At 48.9% G+C, this 22,329-nt stretch overlaps 1 protein-coding gene across 8 annotated transcripts in view; it reads left to right on the top strand.

Moving 5' to 3' along the window:
* The window catches only part of SMOX (spermine oxidase), a 79,324-nt gene that overhangs the window by 35,404 nt on the left and 21,591 nt on the right, over positions 1–22,329 (top strand). The window contains exon 1 of one of the 8 annotated variants that reach the window (XM_072637025.1): positions 6,152–6,270. The exons of the other annotated variants lie outside the window; for them this stretch is intronic. The gene's annotated coding sequence lies outside the window, so the exon portion shown is untranslated. Of the gene's footprint in view, positions 1–6,151; positions 6,271–22,329 lie in introns of those variants that run through there. 8 annotated transcript variants of the gene reach the window in all.

The following is a 22,329-nucleotide window of genomic DNA, read 5'->3' as shown; positions in this document are numbered from 1 at the left end:
GTGGCTTGAGCTCATCCCCAACTTAGGTGGTCCTGTTACTATCTCTTTACTAACCTTGGGTGTCAACTCCCTACCAGCCATGTTTGACTTGTCCTGTCCAGTCCCAAGATCATTGCCCTTGGCTGAGCCATCAGGATGGAAATCAGCGGTGTCCACTCTGCCTTACCTTCTCTCTGTTGACTGCTATCATTCTCAAATCCACCTGGGTGGTATCCTCCCAGTCATGTCCAATCTCTTTATTTTTTTCTGTGTTATTAAACAATCTGTTCCTCCATATGTGTGCCTAGCCTTGTGTTGGGGCCTGAGGGGGAGATAGAAGAAAGAGAAGAGGTGACCTTTGTACTGGGGGAACGCAGAGTTCAGTTGGGGATCGGAGAGTAGAACAAGACAGCGTATTTAGCATAAGAGACCTTCAGAAGAACCAGAGAAGGGCAATGGGATGGAATGAGTAGTCACGGGCTACTGAGGACATTCATTCTAATTTTAAGCTAATCGTAACCTTTATAAGCCTCAGTTTTCCCATCTGTAAAATGTGCCTAATACCTTTCTGTCTTGCGCACAGGGCTGTTAGGAGAGTCACATGATATTGTACCATTACAATCTTTAAGTCATCTGATCCTAGATTTAAATCTGGGTGGGACCTTAGAGATCATCTGGTCTCATCCCTTCTTTTTTACAAATGAGGAAATAGAGGCCAGTAGGTTTTGAGTGATTTGTCAGGGTCATTCAAATAGTTAGTGGCAGAACTGGGGTTTGAACTTAGGTCTTCTGACTCCCAGCCTGCTTTCCACTGTGACCCACTGACTCTGTTTGGTTTAAGGAAAAATTTACTAACCATGAGAGTCATCTAGTAGGGGATAGTGAATACAGTGCTGATCTTAGAGTCAGGGAAGAAGACCTGGGTCTGAATCTTCTTAGACGATTACTAGCTGTGTGACCCTGGGCAAGTCACTTAACTAATGAACCTCAGTTTGCTCATCTGTAAAATGAATTGGTTGGACTCAGTAACCTCTAAGTTAACTTCTAGCTTTAAGATCGATGCTCCTATGAAATGGGGTGTCTTGGGAGGTAGTAGATTTTTCCCTTACTTAAGGTCTTTTAAATAAAAAAAAAAAATTAAAAAAATCCTGTTTTTTCTCTCTCTTCCACCTTTCTCTTCTCCAATGGGGAAAAAAAAAACACCTTCTTGTAACAAATACTTACAGTGTAGCGAAACAAATTCCATCACTGGCCATGTCCAAAAATATGTAGATCTCCTTCTGCTTCCTGGTCAGGAGGTTGGCCACTGGAGCCTTTGGGAAAGGCCTTGATGACTGTTTCTTGGGAATATTGGAGCGGGGATTCCTGGCCAGTTAAAGACTGGACTAGAATCTTTTGAGGTTACATGACCAGGTCTGAGGTGATTCTGGGTCTTGGAAGGTTAGACTTCCAGAGAACTGGGAGTGGGAAAGGACCATGGATCATGGATCAACAGCTAGAAGGGATAGCAAAGATCATCTCTTCCAACCTCCACATTTTACAGATGAAAAGACCAAGGCCCAGAGAGGTGAGGCCACTTGTCCAAAGTCGTGACAGGAAGTAGTTTGGGTAGGTAGGACTCATCTAGATAGATGGGCCTTTATCATCATGAGTATGGATTTGGGCATAAGATCTTTCTGGCTGGAGGCTTTACATAGAGCAGACACTGTAAGCTGGAGTCTAGAGGTAAAGGGGTAGACAAAAAGAGAACTGGATACTCTGTGTTTTTCGTAAGCAAAAATTCTTGTTAAGTGATTATGAAAGGTTTGGTGGAAAATGCTGAGTGGGTTGTTTTTCCTCACCCTTTAGCAGCTAGCCTGGAGCTATTGGCAGGGGATCTCTCGAAGATGGGGAGGGGAAGGCTGGGAAGGTCTTCTAATAACAATCTTCCAGCAGCAGGAGGCGGCCTGCAGACAGAACAAAGAAAATACGGGGACTTGAACTGTCTACTCCCAGGGATTTGGGTTAGACATCAGGAAAAACAGACAGTAAGGATTCAGATGGGGGGAGGAGGGAGGAGGGAGAAGGAGTGATAGCTTTTTCAATCCTGAAGGCTTTAAAAACTCAGGTTAGAAGCATGAATTTATATGTGACTCTAAGGTTTCTCTTTCTTTCTTTCCTTCCTTCCTTCCTTCCTTCCTTCCTTCCTTCCTTCCTTCCTTCCTTCCTTCCTTCCTTCCTTCCTTCCTTCCTTCTTTCTTTCTTTCTTCCTTCCTTCCTTCCTTCCTTCCTTCCTTCCTTCCTTCCTTCCTTCCTTCCTTCCTCCCTCTCTCTCCCTCTCTCCCTCTCCCTCTCCCTCTTCTTCTTCTTCCTTCCTTCCTATTTGTAATATCATTTGATCTCCATGACAACCCTATGAAATAGGAACTATCATTAATCTGACAGTTGAGAAAACTGAGGCAAATTGAAGTTAAGTGACTTGCTCAGGATGACCCAATTAGTAAGGGTCTCAGGCAGGCATGGGTAGCTTGAGCCCAGGTCCTCCTGACTCCATATCCATCCATCATACTGAGTTGCTTTAAGTAGATTCTCATCAGGTAGTCACTTGGTTATAGACTCGCCTGAAATCAGTGTTATAGTTTCTTATAACTCTGATATTATATTGTATTTGGTGTTGCATTATTATAACTTTTGTGGCTTAGTAGAACCTTTCTAACCCCATCTGTAAAATGAGGTTAATGCCTTTCCTGCCTTACCCATGGGGCTGTTATGTGAATTAAATGAGATTGTGCCATTGAAATCAAGAAGCCTTGGACATTTACTGGGGGGTGGGGGGAGTGGCGGTAGGAGGCAGGAGGCATGGTAGCTTCATGGGTAGAGAGCCTGCTTTGTAGTCAGGAAGCTCAGAGTTCAAGTCTGAGATCAGAAACATCCTGGTTGTGTGCCCCTGGGCTGGTTACCTAACCTCTCACTGCTCTCTGGAAGTTTTCTGAGACTATAAAGGGCAAAGCAGATGGGGGAGAGGGGCAAGGGAAGGCTATATTGGTAAAGGGTGCTTCCTCACTGGAAGCTCCTTAGACCGATGGTCCAATGCCAGGGCATACAAAGACAGGCTGGAAAGCATCCCCTTTCCTCAAAGGTCATGGTAGCTGGCTTCTCCAGAGGTTGGGGGAGACTGAGAGGGATAATAACTGAAGTGCACATAAGTAATCCAGAACATAGCCATGCTTGGGTTCGTTTGAAGGGCAGATGCTGCCCATTGGGGAGAATCAGGGAAGGCCTAAGGTATAGAGGGTGTCCTTTAAACCGAGCCTGAATGAAGAAGTGAGAGATCACAGAGAGGGATGATGGCCTGAGCAGCGGAGCGCACAGGGAGAGAAGAGCAAGTCTTCCTGTCTGGCCAGAATGGAGGAAGATGAAAACAGCCTGGAGAGAAAGGCTGGAGTCCAATGGGACAGGCTTTAAATGCCAACCGAGGAGTTGGTGTTTTATCCAATAATGTGCTAATAACAGCTAGCATTTGCCTATGCACCCTAAGGGGTGCAAAGTGTTTTACAAATATCTCTCAATGCTGGCACTATTATCATTTCCATTTTACAGAGGAGAAAACTGAAGCAGAGAGCAGTTAGTGACCTGTCCAGGGTCACTCCACCAGGAAGTGTCAGAGGCAGCATTAGAACTCAGATCTCCCTGACGCTAAGCCCCCCTCTCCATCTACTTCTCCACCTAGCTGCCTAACCTCTCTATTCCTTCAAGCTGTAGGGAATCAGGGCAGTGATGTCACCTGGGCAGTGTCCAAGAGCATTGACTGCTTGGTATTTATGTGCAGGTATGACAGCCTGTAACGTATTAGCAATAATGATGGTTTTTATCATTCTTTGTTTCTTGGGGTATTGGGGACCAGCCAGCGGAGGACTCTGGGAGCCATGCCCTCTCTCTCAGAAATGACAACTCCGAATGCACTCGGACCCCTCTCTTCCTTTACTCTTTCCCCTCCCTCTCCCCCAAACCTGATTGGAGCCGTTTCCCTCCAGGGCTTCATGAGAACTGGGAGATGTGAGCTTCTCGTCCTCTCCCAGCCATTGGCAACTTCGAGGGGCCTTCTGGATCCTGCAGCTTGGGTAGGGTTGAATGTGGTCGAGACTAGAGAGGGCAGTGCAAGAAGATGCCCCAGGAAGGAGAGATTTAGTCCAGAGTTGCTGCTTGAGAAGATGTGCTCCCCCCACCCTCCAAGGTGAGGGAGACACTGAATTGACTCGTTCGGGAGTGGAGTCATTTTGGCTGATCTGGGAGGCCAAGGTGGGGATGAACTGCCCATTTGTCAAGAGCTCATGGGCTGGAGAATGAATTTGACATCCCCCTCTCCCTCCTGCAGATAAGGGAGCCAAGGCCTAGGGAGGGCAAATGACCTGCTCTAGGTCAGCAGGCATTAGGACCCAAGCTCCGCCTTTCAATCTACTACACATTAGCCTTCCCCAGGGTCCTGTGGTGGATCTACCACTGGGCCCTGAGTCAGGAAGACCCGGGGTTAACTCTTACAAGCTGTTTGACAGTAGGTGAATCACCTGCCCTCTCTGGTGCCCACCCTCAAAGTAGTGGTGAGGTCCCCGTGAGCCAGGGTATGTAAGGCACTTGGAAGACTTAGAACCACTTCAGAAATGTCAGTGCCAGGCACGGTGTTAGGGAGATAATTCACCCTCCTCACGGAGCAGGCTGTGTCCCCAAAGGGGCAGAGCTAGAGATCCCAGGCTGCCCAGGCGGCCCTTGATAACTCTGTCTCTGGCCTCCAACTGGGGGTCTCACAGAAGCTGCCTCCTCACCTCCGCAAAGCAGTTCAGAGGAGGAGGGGTGGGCTGGTGTCAGAGAGAATTGGGGGCAGGAGGACAAGGGGGTGCTGAGGCAGGGAGAAAAAGGAGACAGCAGGAATGTAAGAGGAAGGGAAGGAAGTCAGAGGGAGGCAGGAGAGAAGAGGGGTGGGGGCAATGCATCGAGTTAGAGATCTCCTGAATGTATTGCCTTGGACAAGTCCCTTTCCTCTCCAAGGCTTAGTCTAGAGCAGGAGTTTTAACCTTTGTTGTGTCTTGGCTTGGCCATCAGTCAGGTGCAGCCTGGGGACCTCTTCTTAGAATCATGTTTTTTTTTGATGCAAAATGCGTAAGGTTACAAAGGGAGACAATTATATTGAAAGAAAGATCTCATTTTTCCCTCATCCTAGTTCATGAATTCCCTGAAATCTATCCATGAGGGTAGGGTGGGAAAGGAGTGTGTCCATAGACCCCAAGTGAAACATTGCTGGTCTAAAGGGATCCATTGGATCCAAGGTCAGGAGCTTGAAAGCATCTTAGAACTCCTACTTTTTACAGCTGGACAACCAGGGAGGGAGGCCCTACTCCAGAGTCACAGAGACAGTAAATAGTGGGGATTCAAACCCAGACCCTTGGGCTTTGATCTGGGCCATATTTGTGCCATGCTGCTGAATCCTCAGGACCTCCTCTCTGAATCAAGGAAGTCAGATTAAATGATTTTCAAAGTGATTTCTAGCCCTGACATTGTGTGAGATCATGAGAGGTGAATGTCTTAATAGCATCAAACTCAGAAAGTGCCCACAAAAGTCCCAGCACTTTGCCCTCGAGGAGGTGGGCATTTAATAAGGGGGATCAGGATAGTTTAAAACATGACACAGAGGCAAAAGGGGAGAAGTAAGCAAAAGGCCAGAGGAAAATTTGGGCCAGGAGAGATGGGGAGGCTTGGATATGGGCTATGGTGGAGCAGGGCAAAGATGCTTCATGGCGGGGGGGGGGGGGGGGGGGCGTTGCTTGGGCTGGAGCCTAGAGGAGGAGAGGTCAGAATTGAACTTTACTCTCCTGTGTTCAGGCACCAGCCCAGGGGGTGTGTGTGTGTGTGTGTGTGTGTGTGTGTGTGTGTGTGTGTGTGTGTGTGTGTGTGTGTGTGTGTGTGTGTGTGTGTGTGTGTGTGTGTGTGTGTGTGTGTGTGTGTGTGTGTGTGTGTGTGTGTGTGTGTGTGTGTGTGTGTGTGTGTGTGTGTGTGTCTGTGTCTGTGTCTGTGTCTGTGTCTGTGTCTGTGTGTCTGTGTGTGTCTGTGTGTGTCTGTGTGTGTCTGTGTGTGTGTCTGTGTGTGTGTCTGTGTGTGTGTCTGTGTGTGTCTGTGTGTGTCTGTGTGTCTGTGTGTGTCTGTGTGTGTCTGTGTGTGTCTGTCTGTGTGTCTGTGTCTGTGTGTGTGTGTGTGTGTGTCTGTGTGTGTGTGTCACAAGGAAGGAGGAGACCCAGCCTTCCCAGCTCACAGTCTTATCAGGTAAGATAAGACTCAAATACAGGGACTAATTACAAAATAATAGTCATAAGTCTGTGGTTTCAGGGGAAAAGGTCATGGCCTTGAAGTCAGAGGATCTGGGTTCAGTTTCAGTTTCTGATCTTGGTACTTACTGTGGGAGCCTGGGGAAGACACAGTATCTCTGGGCCTCTGTTTCCCCTCTTGTGATGTGGGGATAATAATAGCCCCTCATCTCAGGGTGAGTGTGGATATTAAATTGGATAATCTTTATGATTTTATGAAGTCCCAGGGGCTTTCTCAGTGCCTCCTATCCTCTTCTCTCCCCTCCTCCCACAGTGGGGGAGCAGAGAAGCTAGACTTAATTCAGAAGACCTCTGTTGCTCTTAGCTGTGTGGTCCTTTTTGGATCTCGGAGTAGGGCTGTAACTAGCCTGGGGCCAAGGGGGCTTTGTCTCAAGGTGCTGTCATTGGGTGGTGCAGGCAGCATGTGTTTTCTTTCCGCAGCAGCCGTGGCCTGTGTCTTCCCTCCTGGTCCTCTGCCAGTCCACTATGGGAGACTCACCACCTTCGAGGTTGTGTTACCAGAATTCTCATGAGGGCCAGGGCTGGCCAGCTCACTCCTCTGATGAGACTGAATACGTTTGGCCTGTCCCCTAGACTACCAATCTCTCCGCTTTCCACAGCTCTTTTTCCCCTTATCTGAAATATTTTTTTGTTCTGTCAGGAAGGGAAAAGAATAAACACGTATATACTAGCCCTTTTACAAAACAACCTTGGGAGGTAGGTGCTATTACCTCCCCCCCCCCCATTTTATAGATGAGAAAACTGAATCAAACAGCAGTTAAGTGACTTGCGAGGTCTTGAGCAGCCTGTCAGTGACTGAGGTTAGATCTCTCTGTCTTTTCTAACTTGAGCAGTCCACGGTCTTAAGGCTCCGGCTCCATTGGCCCCAGGTGTCGGGGTTTGGGCCCTTTATTTTCCAGGTCTTAGTCTCACCACTCTGCTGATGTGATTTGGAGGGGTCAGCTTTTGACTAATTAGCAAATGAGCATTGAGCATGCTGATGAAAAATAAGAATAATTGTCGATTGTGTGGGAAGTGCTTTAGCAGTTGAGGAGGACTTTCTATAGATGGAGACTTTCAGTGTTGAAAAGAACCCTCCAGAGCAGAGTTCTACCCTCTTTTTACAGAAGGAGAGACCTTGCTCAAAGTTACTTAGGTATGGCAAGTGGCACATCTAGCACTCCTGACTCAGTCTTTTGCCTCCAAGCAGGGGAAAGCCCTGCTCTAGGCACCATGAGGGAGAGCAAGAAATAGGGCTGTGTCTGGGTCTGTGTCATCGGGAGCTCTCAGGATAGTAAGGAAGACAGGAACCACTCACAGGAAATGACATGAGAATATTTTCAGGGCTGGGTCAGCAAGTGCAAGATAGTATAGTTTGGAGAAGTTTCTGGTGTATATCTTTTCTCCCCATCAGAGCAGGGGCTCCCTGAGGACAGGGCTGTGTCTCCCCCATCAGACCAGGAGCTCCCTGAGGGTAGGCTTGTGTCTCCCCATCAGACCAGGGGCTCCTTGGGCAGGCAGGGCCTGTGTTGTGTGTCTCCCATCAATCAGGCTAAGGGCCCCCTGAGGCTTGGCATTATACCTTGACTAGCAGGTCAGTGAGTCAGTCTCTAGCTTTCATATGTGCTAAAATGATGAGTATTTTTTCCCTTTTCTGACACCTTTTGAGGCTAATTGGACTCTGACTCCAGGGGTGGGTAGGGATTTAGTTTTGCTCTCAGGGAGAACTCCTGAACTAGAAAGGATAGGCAGCGGGGTGGGGTGTGGGTGGGAAGAGTATAAAGAAACTCGGTTCTGGGGGAAGCTTCCTGTCTGTGTCAGTCTGGGTGCAGCCCTGCCTGTGGGGGCTGAATGAGACAACTAGAGGACCTGGGCATTCCTCTTTGGAGCCTTCACCTGGTAGGAGTCTTGTCTTCATCCGCCTGGGCATCCTCATGGAGTTCTCAGCCTTAGAACTGGCCTTTTCACTCTTGACTCCCCCCATCAATTATTTCGTTCTTTTTTTTTATATCTAAACTTTGCATCTGTTGATGGAGCGACCCCCCATGGCGTTCCTAGGCCTGGCTCTGACTCTTTCTCTTCCTTGTGACTGGGCCAAAGGTCCACCATGGTATAGAAGAAGAAGCAGCCTTGGGCTCAGGATCTAACACCTGGACTTGAAGAGCTTTCCTACCTGAGGGAGGCGGAGAAAAGCCCATCTGGAGCCTTCAGGGTCCGAGATTAGAACTGGCTCCATATAGTTGGGTCTCTTCCCTTTTAGAGGAGGAAATTGAATTTCAGGGAGGGACATGTACAGGGTGGGAGGGCACACACATAATGTGTATGTGTGTGTGTGGGCTTTATGGATGCTGGCCAGGTCCAGGCCTGAGGTTTGACTATAAGTTGTCTGACATCAGGGACTCTATAACTTTGTCTCTAAAACTCCAGCACCTAGAACAGGGGCTGGTACATAGGAGATCATTTAATGTTTGCTGAAGTGTGCTGAGCAGTGCCTGGTAGAACACACAGTGCCCTATGCCTTCCCAGCTTTTTCAAATCTCTTACCTTTATTATCTTCTGGGGTGAGGAGGGTGGGTATGATTATGCTTATTTTATAGATTGGAATACTGAGGCCTGATAGGTGCAGTGACTCAGACTTATAGATTTATAGAATCTACTGGGCAGCTTGGCCTAGGGGGAGAGAGCCAGATGGAGTCAGGAAGGTCTGAAGTCAAGTTGTGACTCTGATACCTCTTGGATGTGTGAACCTGGGCAAGTCACTTGATCCCAATGCCCAGCGAACCTTTTTCATTTTAGAAGATGTGGAGGAGGTACTCATCGTCACTGGGAGTGGGAGTTCCCTAATCCGTTACATCACAGGTCCAGTCTCTGGGCAGAAGTGAATCATAAATGCTCTAGACATCAGGTGGTTGGGCCTTTGGAGCTCATCTTGGTCTGATCAGCCACAGCTGGACACATTGGACTTTGACCCTGCCATAGTGATGTCATTTTGGTTTCTCTTCAGGCACGAAGGACACCAGCTAGCCAACCAATCTATTTAGAAGTAACAATTTCTCCATCTGTGATGTCAAACTCAATTAGAAATGGCAGCCACTGCCCACTTTTGTGGGTCACTTGTTGACTTAATTTTAACATGTAATGTTATCTATTTTTAAAATTTATTTTCAGTAAGTCCAATTCAATAAGCATTTATCAGGTGCCTCCTGTGGACCAGGTCCTAGACCAAGCTCTGGGCATGCAAAATAAGAAATAGAGACAACCCCTGTCCTCAAGGAACTCACAGTCGGTTGGGGGAAGACAACATACTCACATCAGTCTGGGCAGTGTGGTGGGCTGCCGGCCATATGTGTGACCACTCTGGTCCACAATGTCTGTACAAAAGAGAGGGTCTTTTTGGAGGGAGGATTCCAGCAGCTTGGGGCATCAGGACAGGCTCCACATAAATGACTGTCCTTGGCTTGAGGAAGGAAATGAGGGATTCTGAGGGGTGGCCAAAGCAGGGCTGAGCAAACGTGTCTTTGGGCCTGGTCCTGGCCTTTGTCAGGGGTGGAGATGGAGGTTCTGCTCTCCCCACACCTTGCCTTGTGGTCCTTCTAGGCGAGTGGGTCTACCCAGGGTCCCCTTGGTGGGTCACTCCGTCACAGCCAGACCCTGGCCTGCCTCTCCCAGAGGGTTTTCACTTTTGTTAGACTGTCGATTCAGAAGGGGTCAGCCTGTGTAGGTTGGTGGGAAGACCATGGTATCTGGCCCGGCATCCTCACTCTCCTGCTCACTAGCTGTTTGACCCTGGGGAAGTCACCTTACTTCTCTGGGCCCTCCTTTCCTCCTCTGTAAAGTGAAGGGGTTAGAGTTAGTTCCTTCTAATGCCCCTTCCAGCTTTGATGCTGTGATCTTGAGATGTAATTCTTCTCCCTGCCTGGATCTCAGTTTGCTCATCTGTAAACTAAGGGGAATAAAAAAGATTTAAAAAAATTGATTTTATTTGCCTTGACGTTCTGGCCTAAAAGCTCTCTTTTAGCATTGACAGCTGGAGTCTGTGATGGAAGCTTTGATCCCTAGGGAGGGCATTATAATCTCTTCTCCTTCCTTCTCCTTGGAGGACAGGTGTAATGACACCCTTCTCACATGGCAGCTGGGGACCAGGGCAGTGGTGAAGGGAAATATTGGCAAATCTGTGATAACAAATGAAATGGGGAAGGCATGCCAGCTAGAGGGCACAGCATGGACAGAAGCCCAGAGGCAGGAAGATAAGTCACTTAAAGTCAGTTTTCATCTTCTTCTTGGGTACTAGCATGTTTTTTTTATTGGTTGTTGACTACTGGTCCTATAATTTCATTGGCTAAAGAAACTCTTTGTCCTCATGCAGGTCAGTACCTACCTGCTCAGCAAAGGGTTGTCTTGAGTCCCTGGGGTGCTGAGCATTTAAGGCTCAGGATCCTAGTTGAAGCTGGAAGGAGCCATCAGGGTGGTTGAGTGCAAAATCATCACTTTGTGGATGAAAAAACCAAGGCTCCTAGATGGAAAAGGACTTGTCCAAGGTCCTAGGATCATCAGCCAGAGCCAGGAGGGACCTTAGAGGCCATGGTGTCCAGCTGCCACATTTTACAGATGAGGAACCTGACGACCACAAGAGAGAAGTGACGCGTCCAGAGCCACATGGACAGTATAGACCAGAGGCAAGACTTGAACTCAGTTCTCTCTGACCACAAGGCCTGCTCTCTGCTGAGGCAGCTTGGTGGTTCTGTGGAGAGAGCCTGGACTTGCGAGGGAGATCTGAGTTCAAATCCTTTCTCAGATACTTCCTGTGTGACTCAGGGATTCTGAGAGTCCTGGCTTAGCTGTGAGACTGTGGACAAGTCATTTTGTTCTGTTTCCTCCTCTGCAGAGCGAAGGTTCTGCTGTAGCCGACTTCTCCATCTTCTCCCTCCTAATTGAATCTTACCTTGAGAGCTGGCAGGGACCTGTGAGGTCATTTGTTCTAACTCTTGATTTCTAACTTTGGAAACTGAGTCCCAGGGATGCTTCCCCCAAGGTCATGGTGCTTAGCATCAAAAGTAGGATTTGAACCCAGCTCCCGGATTCCAGAGACAGTGTTGTTTCCATTTTCCTCTCTGTTCCCTTTGTCCCCTTCTGTCCTTCCCCATCCATCTATTCCTCTTCTCCCCCCAGGCCTCGCCTCATTCTGGGGGTCCTGAGAGGCTGATTTTGGCAGCAGGGTCAGGCAGGGCTGGGGAGGGGGCTGACTCAGCAGAATGTGTGTGGGGGGTGTGAGTGGTGAGGGAAGAGGGAGGGAGGGCTCCCAGTTGCTGCAAACACAGGAGGCCCATTGTCTGCTGCCTCTGGACCCCTCTGGCCAATGCAGGAGGCAGACGGGCTAGGATTTCTGGGTGTTTTGAAAATCTGAAGAATAATGCCATTGTCCCTGGAGCCACGGACACAAAATCCTTCCCGCAATGCCCAGCGGGGGTCAGCATGCAGCCTTGCTCTCGGCCTGCCTCTGGGGGCACTTGTGCATCTAACCCCAGGCCTGAGCCTTAGACTTCCACACCAGGCTGGTCCCAGCTCAGAGGTGAGGCATTATCTGGACAACCCTACAGATGGGAGACCTGGCCTCCTCTGCCACGCCATGGAAATTCATCCCTCTCAGGCATGCAAGAGAAGTGAGATCGTCATCACAGCAGCGAACATTTATCTAGCATTTTGGGGTTTGCAGAGTGCTTTATGTGTCTTCTCTCATTGGGTGCTTTTTAAAGTCAATGCTGTTATCCCCGTTTTACAGCTAGGAAACTGAGGCAGGGAGATGTTAAGTGATTTGCTCAGTCATATAGCTTAGAACATGTCTGAGGCAGGATTAGAATTCAGATCTTCCTGATTCCCAGGTTTAGCTATAACATTTTTTTTTTTTACACTATACCAGCTAGTATCCACATCCCCAGCCTCAGGTGCTTCTAATCTCCCTAGGGATATGCTGTGTACATTAAACTCATAGTTAGCACTTTAGGTCATGTATGGGGTGCAGGGAGGAGGCCTGCTTGGCTGTGACCTGAAGCCTTCTGAATCCTTTCTCTTACATCATGATACTAGGGAGGCCCCAGTCTATAAATAGAGATAGATGACCAGCATGTACAGTGCAGAGACACATTCCTACCTCAGATACTTGGACATCCTGGGCAACTCACTCCATCTGTCTAGGCTCAATTTCCTCATGGGTGAAATAAGAACATTAGTAGCTCAAATCTCCTTGTCATGGAGCTGTTTCCAGTCTCAAATGAGATCCTGGGGTCATAGGCCTGGAGTGGGTGTACTTTGAAGGCCACCCAGTCCTACCTCTGTCATGTTACTGGCCTGGAGAGGGTAAGTCAGTCACCCAAGACCACAGAAGCAATGTTGAAGTTAAGATTCAAACTCAGGTCCCTATTCCAAATCTGGCAGTCTCTCTCCTGTGCCACAGAACAGTGCTTCAGAAACCTTAAAAAGCTCTAGACATGTTGGTGGTTCCAGTGTCAGCACTAATGGGCTGGGGAGAGGGACAAGCAGTGATGTGGATGGCTGAGCTAGGGGGTTAATTCTTGAAAGCCTCTGGGTGGAGGGAATGTAAGGCACCCACAGACTTGTGGGGGTTGGTAGCTTCTCAGACCCGCTGGTATATAATTCATGGCACCCCCTGTTTCTGAGGGAACTCCCCAAGGCTCTGTCCTGGGCCCTTCTCTACCATGGGTTCTTAACTTGGGGTCCATGAACCCCCAAGAGTCCCAGGAATAGATTTTGGGGGGTTCAGGAACTTGGATGGGAAAACAGTTAATTACATCTTTATTTTTACTAACCTGTCACTGAAATTTAGCATTTCCTTCAACTGTTTTAAAAACATTATCCTGAGAAGGGACCTGTAGACTTCTCTGGGTATGGAAGGGGTCCAGGACACAAAAAAGGTTAAGCCTTGCCCTTCTCTCTGTCTGTCTGTCTCTTCACTCTTTCTCCTTTTTCTCTGTTTGTCTCTGCCTCTTCCTGTCTCTCTCGGCCTCTCTGTCTCCATCTCTCTGTCTCTCCTTCTCCTTCTCCTCTTCCTTTTCCTCCTTTTTCTTCTCTCTGTCTCTCTCCCCCTCCTCCCCGCCTCTCTTTCTCTCTCTCTTTCTCCCTTGCTTCCCTCCTCTGTCTCTCTCATATCACTTCTCACAGGATCTAGCTATTAGCTCTGTGCTCATGGCTTACACAGGTCCACATCTGTCCCAGAGCTTCAGCCCCAGGCAGCCACTATTGGATATTTCCCACTATGCACTGGAGGAAACATCCTAAACATAATGTGGCTAAAACCCCTCCTCTTTCCTCCACCCCCTCCTCCCTGCCTCCTAATTTCATTTCTTGGCTGGTGCCATCCTCATCCTTCTAGGCTCTTGGTTTGTAATCTCTGCATCCCACCCTGGACTGCCTGCTCTTCCTCAACCCCATGTCTAACCAGTTGGTAGATCTTGCTATTTGTGCCTTGGGTGTGGCCCCTTCTCTGCACTGCCATAGTGACCACTCTAGCTCAGACTCTCATTCATAGATCTCTAAGGTAGACCATTCCAGGAGGATCCCAGATAGTCTCCTTGACTGATCCTCTCCACTCTAGTCCATTCACCTTTCTCCTGCCGCCATCATTCTCCTTAAGTAAAGATGTGACCCTTTGACTCTCCTGTGGCTCCCTATTGCTTCTAGCATCTAATATAAATCACCTTTGTTTTTAGCTTTGAAAGCCCTTCGTGACCCTTACCCCTTGAAAAAGAGCTCAGCTCTGGGTCTTTCCAGCATCATTGGACATTAATCCCCAGCTCACACTGCCATCCAGCCAAATGACTCTTCCATCCATTCCTTCCTATACCCCCATTCCCTATCTCCAAACCTTTGCATTCCTGGAATGCATGTCCCCCGTGGCCTCTGCCTTGTAGAATCTTCTCCTTTTAAGATGTAGCTCAGGACCATATCTGAATGAAGGCTTTCCTTCCCTGCTCGGCTGCTGAGGCCCTCCTTTCAGTCTACCTTATATTTAACTGCTCTGGGTGTATGTATGTGTATACACATGTGGAGAAGTTATGCTTTCGCTGTATTTCTATTTTACACGTACTCATTGTCTCCCTCATTAAAATGTAAGCTTACTGCAAGTAGGGACTGTCTCATTTTTTGTTCTTGTATCCTAGGTGCCTAGTGCAGTGCTGGACACATAGTAAGTGCTTCATAAAGGCTTGTTGATTGGTTAATTGAATCCCATAGGGTGAGATGGATAGCCAGGTTCCTGGAGTCAGTCCTGACCTTTAGGTCACTGGACCCTCATTCTTCCCATCTGGGAAGTGGAACTATTGACCTTAGGGTGGACTATGTATGGAGGTGAGATGGTTTCAGCTAGTCTAATATGCAGACCAGACTTGCAGGCTGGCTAGTTTTCACCATTTGTTAAATATCTCCTGTGAATCATAGGCTGTGCTAAGATCCCCAAAAGAGTGGGATAAGGTATATGTGTAGGGAGTACGCTTGTCCTCAGATTGCATTGTATTTTGATTGCTGTGTGCATGCCTTCTTCATGAAATAAATATAAAGCTCCAGATCTATTGGCAGAATAACCCTGAGCTGTCTCTGATAATGGGGATGAGCTGCACTGAGCCATCTTGTCCAGGTCCTTGGCCACAGTCCAGATCTCTAATACTGGTCCAACAAGCCTAGCTCTGGACACCCCATAGTGACCCTTAACTCTGACTCTCTATAGGCCCGGTCATATACATAGCCTCATCTCTAACCGTAGATTGACCCCTTTCTCTAACTCTTGCCAAAAACTGAATGGACCTAGAGGTAGACAACATTGTCCCCTAACCTAAGACCTTTAATCTGGACCATGGTTTGGCACTGTACCTCTAGTCACTTAACCTTACTCATGACCACAGACAGACCCTTGACCCTAACTCAAAGACTGACCCCTGATCCTTGGCCATGGATGGACCATTAAGCCTCAGTCTTGGCCACATACCTTACCCATGACCGCAGACTGACCTCTGGCTCTTGCCCTGGCCACATACTAACCCCTGACTTTAACTCACTGAAGAGACCCCCTAACTTTGTGACTCAGCAGTCATAGACTGACTGCTGAGCCTTATTGCTGGCCACACACTTACTCTTACTCATAGCCACAGACTGACCCCTAATCCTAGCCCTGGTCACTGACTCCAGACCTAGGCCCTGACTGCTGACTGACTTCTGATCTTAACCTTTGCCTTAGACTGACTCGAGCCCTAGGCTGACCCCAAAGCCCACTGGCTATGGGAGAGGGGCAGGTGGGAGGGTGTGAATGGCTGCGGGCAGCCCTGTTCGTACAAGGAAGCTGGCCTTGGGTGGGCATAGCCCTGGTGCGCACAGAGCCCAGTTCCCATCAGTGTCAGCAAGTCACTGGGTCATCTTAGCAACCACAGCCTCATGTGATGCGATGCTGACTCATCTCACAGGATAAGATGTTGAAACTGGTTGGGGAGGGCCAAGACCGAGGATTGCTGACCTCGCCTGGTCTCACCTGAAGTCCTCTTGAAGGAGAACTACTCCCTGTGGGCGCCTTTTCCCCTTCCCTCTTCCACTCATTTCAGCCCTGCTGTAGCCTCTGCCTTCTCAGCCTAACTGAGCCAATGGGACCAGTGTTTATGTACTATGCCTTGGCTTGGGGCTGGGGGCATAGATGTTCTCTGGGAGTCCAAGACACAAGTGACTTAAGTTCAGATCTCAGCTCTGCCCTAGTAGCTGTTGATCCTGGGGAAATCTCCTACACCTGCCTCAGTTTTCTCATCTGGAAAGTAGGACTAACCACGTTCCTTGCTCTATTTCAGAGGACAAATGTATTGTCAGGAAAGTTCTTTGACACTACATTGTGCTATGAGGGTCAGTTCTCATACTTGCATCTTGCATGGGGAGCATTTCCTGGGGCTGGGGTCAGGGAACGGCAGCGATGTGAATCCCTGGGTCCTGTGACCTTATTGCCGGGGTGTAGGGGGCAGGCTTGGCTTACTCCCCCATGGTTGCTGAGGCTCCTGAGTGTGCAGGCAGCTAGATGAGGTGATGGCCTCTGAGTGACCTGCCCATGCCTTTGAGGAGGAGGCCAGGCCCCCATCTGCCTATGTTCCTCCTTCCCTGCTGAGCCATCACACTCTTCCCTCCCTTTCTCCCCTCCCGTCTTTTTTTCTCCTTTATCTGCGAAGCTAGTACAAACTGTTCTATCTTGGCCATGCATACAGATCAGAGGGCTGGCCGGATGTTCTCTTGGATTTATTTATTTATTTGTGTCCCCAAAGCAAGGTGGGGGGTAGGGGGTTGGAAGGGAGGGAGCCTGGGAGACAGCCCCATGGGCACTCACTATTTAGAGCTGGAAGCCTTCTCGTTCCCCAGCAAGGCTTTTTGCAATGTGGAGGCCTCTGCATGTGGGGTCGGAGGCTGTGAGTTCAAATGCTGTCTCACTCCTTGTCATCTCCCTGGGACCTGGGGCTTGACTTGTCCTTTTTGGCCTTCACTAACCCACATGTGAAGTGAGAGGATTAGATAGAATGATTCCTTTCAATTCAGTGAGTGCCTTTCTTAAGTGCCTACCAGGTATACTAGGCAGTGGGGCTACAAGGACCACCAAATCAACTGGCATTTCTTAAGTGCCTACTGTGTGCCAGGTGCTGTGTTAAGCAATGAAGATCTAAAGAAGGTGGAGGAAGAGGTGGTGTGTGACCTTTTATTTGCTGATGATTGTGCACTCAATGCAGCCTCTGAGGCTGAGATGCCACAAAATGTGGATCAGTTCTCTGCTGCCCATGCTCACTTTGGCCTGACAATCAACACCAAGAAAACACAGGTGCTCCATCAGCCACCACCACACCATCCGTATGTGGAACCATTGGTTACAACAAATGGAGAAGTTCTGAATGCTGTAGATAAGTTCACTACCTTGGTAGTATACTTTCCAGGGATGTACACGTTGACAATGAGGTTGATGCGCACATTATCAGAGCTAGCTCAGTGTTTGGAAGGCTCTGAAGAAAAGTTTGACAGAGAAGAGGTATTAGACTGACTACCAAACCGAAGGTCTATAGAGCCATTGTGCTGACCTCATTGTTGTATGCCTGTGAAACAAGGACAGTCTACCAGCTCCATGCCAGGAAACTGAATCACTTCCATTTGAACTGTCTTAGGAAGATGCTGAAGATCACCTGGCAGGATAATGTAGCAGTCACTGAGGTCCTTAGTCAAACTAAAATGCCAAGCATTCAAACTATGCTTCAGAGAGCGGAACTCTGATGGGCTGGCCACATTGTTTGAATGCAAAACGTATGCTTGCCAAAAAGACTGTTTTGTGGAGAACTCACACAGGGCAAGTGTTCACATGGTGGTCAGAAGGACACCCTTAAGGTCTCTCTGAAAATCTTTGGCATTGATTATGAGACGTGGGAGACCCTGACACAAGACTGCCCAGCATGGTGGGCCCTCATCTGAGAAGGCGCTGTGTTCTATGAGCAAAGCAGAAATGGAGTAGCTCAAAAGAAACGTGATATGAACAAATTTAGAGAATCCACTCCAAATGTTCACACAAACTTTTTGTGCACAACCTATGGTAGAGCATTCTGAGCTTGTATTGGTCTGATCAGCCACAGTCAGACACAGTGATGTTGTTGGACCTTTGCAGGAAAGAAGGACAAACACCACCACCACCACCCTTACTCCCAGGCATCTCTTCCATCCAGTGATCCCAGCCTCCTGCCTATTCCATAAACCAGACAGTCCATGTGTCAGGTCCAGACATTCTCTCTGACTGTCCCTCATGCCTGGAATGTTCTCTCTACTCTGCTCTGACCACTGATCTCCCTGGATTTCTTGAAGTCCCAACTAAAATCCCATCTTCTACAGGAAGCCTTTTCCAATTCCTCTTACTTCCGGTGCCCTCCTGTTAATTATCTCGTGTTTGTAGGCATTTGTTTGTATGTTATCTCACTCGTTAGATCAGGCAGGGATTGTCTTCTGTCTCTTTTTGTATTCTCATCATTTAGCACTGTGCCTGGCATGTAGTTGGCACTTCAGAAGTGTTTATTGATTGATTAACAGCACAGGCAATGCTCTTTACATAGCTCTTTGGATACGGGTGAGATGTGGAAACTGGAAGGAGGGAGACTAAACAGGAGTAGCATAAGAGAAAGATTTTCATAGGATCCTGAATCTAGAAGGGACCTCAGACGCCCTTCTAAGGTCTAATGTCCTTATTTTTACAAAGGAGGAAACTGAGGCACATGGAGGTTTTTGTGACTTGCTGAGCATGACACAGGGTGTAAGCCTCCCAGGTGGGATTTGAACCCAGGCCTTTTGATTTCAGAGTAAATGTTTTGTTCTCTCAGAGCTGGAGAGAAGAGAAACACCTTGATGGACAAACAAGGGTGAAATTGTGCATGTCACCCAAGCTGAGTAGGCACTGGGGTAGGTGATAAGAGGCTATGCAGCGTCCATGGGACGCTCGCCTGCAGGCTCATCATCAGCACCCAGGCTGGCAGCTGGTGAAGTGGGTAGTTTCCTGATGGGCCACGTGTATATGTTTGGAGTTAGGGCAGGAAGTGAACGCCACGTTGCCGGACGCCTCCGCTGCTCTGGTGGCCCTGGTTACGTCAGCAGACTGCTTAGCAGCTGGCACCGTGCCTGCCTGGGCATGCTGTGAGTGTTTATAAACCTGACAGGGCTACATCCGGCAGCTGCATCAGAAGGGCAGGGATCTGTGGGCCAGGGGGTTTGAAAGTGTTGAGAGGACGGCCTTTCCCTCCCCAGATCATAAAAATATCCGAGAGCATCACTGTTCCCCTTCCCTCCCCCCCACACCTCATCGTCTCCTCCCCACTGTCCACATCCTCTACTCTAAATATAGTACCTGGGAGACAGGAAGAAAAGTCTTTGGTCTCCGAAGCACACTATGCAGACTGAGAAGAGGGTGTGGGATGCTTTGTTGAGGGGAGGTGAGAGGGGTGAGAAAGAGAGAAGTAATAGAGAAAAGGGGCAAAGAAAGAGGAGAATGGGGAGAGAGGGAGAGAAACGGAGGGGGAGAGAGAGACGGAGAGAAGAGGAGAAAAGGAGAGGGAGGGAGGGAGAAAAAGAAAGACAGACTTTAAAAGGGAAGACAGAGAGGAGGAGGGAGGGAGGGAAGAGAGAGGGGAGGGAGGGAATCAAGAGGGAGCAGAGAGGGACATGAAGAAAAGTGGAAAAGGAAGGAAGGAGAAGGAGGAGACAGGGAGATGGGGTCAGGGATACGGAGACAGGAACTAGTGTCACCACATTCTCTGCTTGGCGGGCTGGGGAGCTAAGGACCCAGGAGAATGGGCGCCTGAGGAGGAAGACCAGCTTGAATAGGGCAGAGCTTATCCGACTGGACTCTGGAGCCCTCTGCAGATAGTGATGATCCTCAAGCCTCCCGCAGCTGCTTGGGTGATACTAAGAACCCTCTGGGTTGAGCTTTGGATCTGATGAGTCCTTGGACTGAGGGAGGGATCAGTCTTTGTTTTGGGGCAGAGAGGACTGACCGCCCTCCTGTTTTATTTACATGGAGGTAAGGAAGTGGGGGCTCAGATGCTCAGGTTCCAGATCCTAGTCCCTTTCAGGGATGTGGTCGCTGTGTGTGTGTGTGGGGGGGAGGGGGGCTGAGGCTGCAGATGGGGCACTCTCTGGTGGAAGGCATTCATTCCTTCTCCAGGAGAGTTTTTCTTAACCCCTTCAGTCCCACTCAGTTGCCAAGCTCTGGGACCCGAACTCGGATCAGATCCCAAGACACAGTGTTACCCTGTCTTCACTGTTCTCATAGGGTGGGAATGTGTTCCAAATCCCTGAATTCCCCTAAGGCAGTGAGTGGCATCATGAAGATCAGTCCTTGTGGGGAGGGGTTGGTCTCCAAACCTCCCAGATGCTGAGCCCCTTGGAGAAGCCATTTTGTTTCCATTCAAGAAATACTGTATGTGCCCATCAAGGCCTGGAAAGCCTTGGTGTCGCTTTACCAAGTAATTTCAGTGTGCAGAGCACTAAAGTCCTGGAGACATCTGGAAAGATCTCTTGCTGGAAGAAGCACTTGAACTGAGCCTCCAAGGAGCCACCAAGCAACAAGCATTTGTTAATCACCTACCGTGTGCCAGGCACTGTTGAGAATTTTTGTTGTTGAGTTGTTTCGGTCATGTCTGACTCTACGAGCCTGTTTGGGGTTTTCTTGGCAACGATACTGAGGTAGTCTGCCGTTTCTTTCTCTGGCTCATTTTACAAATGAGGAAACTGTGGCAAACAGGGTTAAGTGACTTGCCCAGGGTCACACAGCTAGGAAGTGTCTGAAGCTGGATTTGAACTCAGGTCTTCCTGACTCCAGGCCCTGGACACTACTTGTCCTGATGTTGAAAATACAAGGTTGAAAATATTGACAGCCCCGACTCTCAAGGAAGCTGACATTCCATGAAGCATATGCCAAATATATGCAAGATACATTTTTTTTGCCATGAAGACCACACTAGCAGCTGTGGTAAAACATGGTGGGAATCAGGGTGGGCTTCAAGTAGACAGTGAATTTTGAGGGGAAATTAGGGATTCTAATAAGAAGGTAGAGAGGCAAAGGCAGAGTACGCAGCCAGGGCAAAGGGGTGGAGATGGGAAATGCAGTGGAGGAATGAACAGAGGGGTCGTTTGATTGGATCAGAGAGGATGGAAAGGAAATTCATATGTAATAAGGTTGGAAAGGTAGTTTGGGACTGGGTTCTAGAAAGGGGAGATGAAAAGGCAGTGCATTCTGGGTTTGGGGGGCAGCGTGTGCAAGGCATGGGGACTGGAGATTGAATAGTGCCTATAGGGGACAGCTGGAAAGCCTGCTTGGCTCTCAGGCCAAAGAGATCCCTCTCCGTCTGGGGGCTCAGGAAGTAGGAGTGTGGGCACAAGAGCCATCCCCCCCAGAAGGTGCCCTCTTCCAACAGATGGGTTGCTCTGTGATCCCTGAAGGAAGGAGGAATAGGGGATGGGATGGCATGCCTCAGATGAATACTTGATGGGACGTCTGGCCTTCTTCACACACTCTCTTCATTGTACAGAGACCTCTATTTCCCAGGGCTAAAGTGTGTGTTTTGTGGTGACTGGAGAGGACAAACAGAGGAAGGGCAGCCCTAAAGCAGGCTGGAATCAAAGAGGCCACATCTTGAGCCTCCGTGGTACTCTCCAGGGGAAGGGCGGGAACCATGGTCCTTCCCACCAAATTACTGGCCTCCTTAAGTTTTGTGTGTGTGTGTGTGTGTGGGGGGGGGGGGGGCTGAGAGAGAGACAGACAGACAGAGAGAGAGACACACAGAAAAAGAGAGAGACAAGAGAGAAGGGAGGGAGAGACAGACAGAGATAGAAATAGAGAGGGAGAGACAAAGAGAAGGGAAGGAGAGAGAGGGAGAGACAGAGAGAAACACAGAGAGAAAGACAGAGAGACATATATACATACATTTATATATATACATATATATATATGAGAGAGAGAGAAAGAGAGAGAGAGAAGGGAGGGAGAGATAGAAAGAGACAGAGAGAGTCACAGAGAGAAAGAGACAGAGAGAGAAGGGTGGGAAAGAGAGACAGAGACAGAGAGAGGAAAGAGAGACAGACAGACAGACAGACAGACACACACACACACACACACACACACACACACACAGAATTGGGGAAGGGGAGAAGGAAAAGGAGAGAAAGCCAGAGAAGGGCAAAGATAGGCAAGAGGCATTTCTGGGGCTGCCCTCAGGAGCCTTCTTTGAACTTATCCTGGGTCATTGGCTACTTGGATTCAGGGTCCAGCAGGTCCAACCTGTCCTTGGGCTCCTGAACTTTCTCCTTTGCTTCTGAGCTGGTCACTGGGGTCCCTCTTTCCTGTGTAAGGTGGTGAATGGGCTGGGTGCTATTTGCGGGGGAGGGTGGGGTGCCCTCTTTGAGACTGCCATCCTGCTCTGTGGTCTGTGCCATCCTCCCCACCAGGCCCCTTTTTCTCCCTTACTGT

The sequence above is a fragment of the Notamacropus eugenii genome, chromosome 1 (assembly GCF_028372415.1).
Source record: "Notamacropus eugenii isolate mMacEug1 chromosome 1, mMacEug1.pri_v2, whole genome shotgun sequence".
In the NCBI taxonomy this organism is placed as follows: domain Eukaryota; kingdom Metazoa; phylum Chordata; class Mammalia; order Diprotodontia; family Macropodidae; genus Notamacropus; species Notamacropus eugenii.
The sequence above is the reverse complement of the archived record's forward strand: the minus strand, read 5'-3'. Positions and strand labels throughout refer to the sequence as shown.